At 41.7% G+C, this 223-nt stretch overlaps 1 pseudogene; it reads right to left on the reverse strand.

Moving 5' to 3' along the window:
* LOC119592838 overlaps nt 1–223 on the reverse strand; it is a 3704-nt pseudogene that overhangs the window by 539 nt on the left and 2942 nt on the right.

Consider the following 223-nt stretch of genomic DNA (forward strand, 5'->3'; position numbering starts at 1 on the left):
GTTAAAGTGAAACAGGAACAAAATGATACTAACTGGGCATAGGATAAAGGAAAGGGGTTCCCAAATTACTGCGAGCATTTAAACCCCGACTCATTAATACAGATACGGCTGGCGAGAGACCCTGTAATGCGTGTGTATGGCGCGTGTGTGGTGGGGCCAAGGTTTTTAAATTCAAAAGGGATTTTTTAAATGTGTAATCCCTGGACGGTGAGTTTTAAATTTA

The sequence above is a fragment of the Penaeus monodon genome, chromosome 31, assembly GCF_015228065.2.
Source record: "Penaeus monodon isolate SGIC_2016 chromosome 31, NSTDA_Pmon_1, whole genome shotgun sequence".
In the NCBI taxonomy this organism is placed as follows: domain Eukaryota; kingdom Metazoa; phylum Arthropoda; class Malacostraca; order Decapoda; family Penaeidae; genus Penaeus; species Penaeus monodon.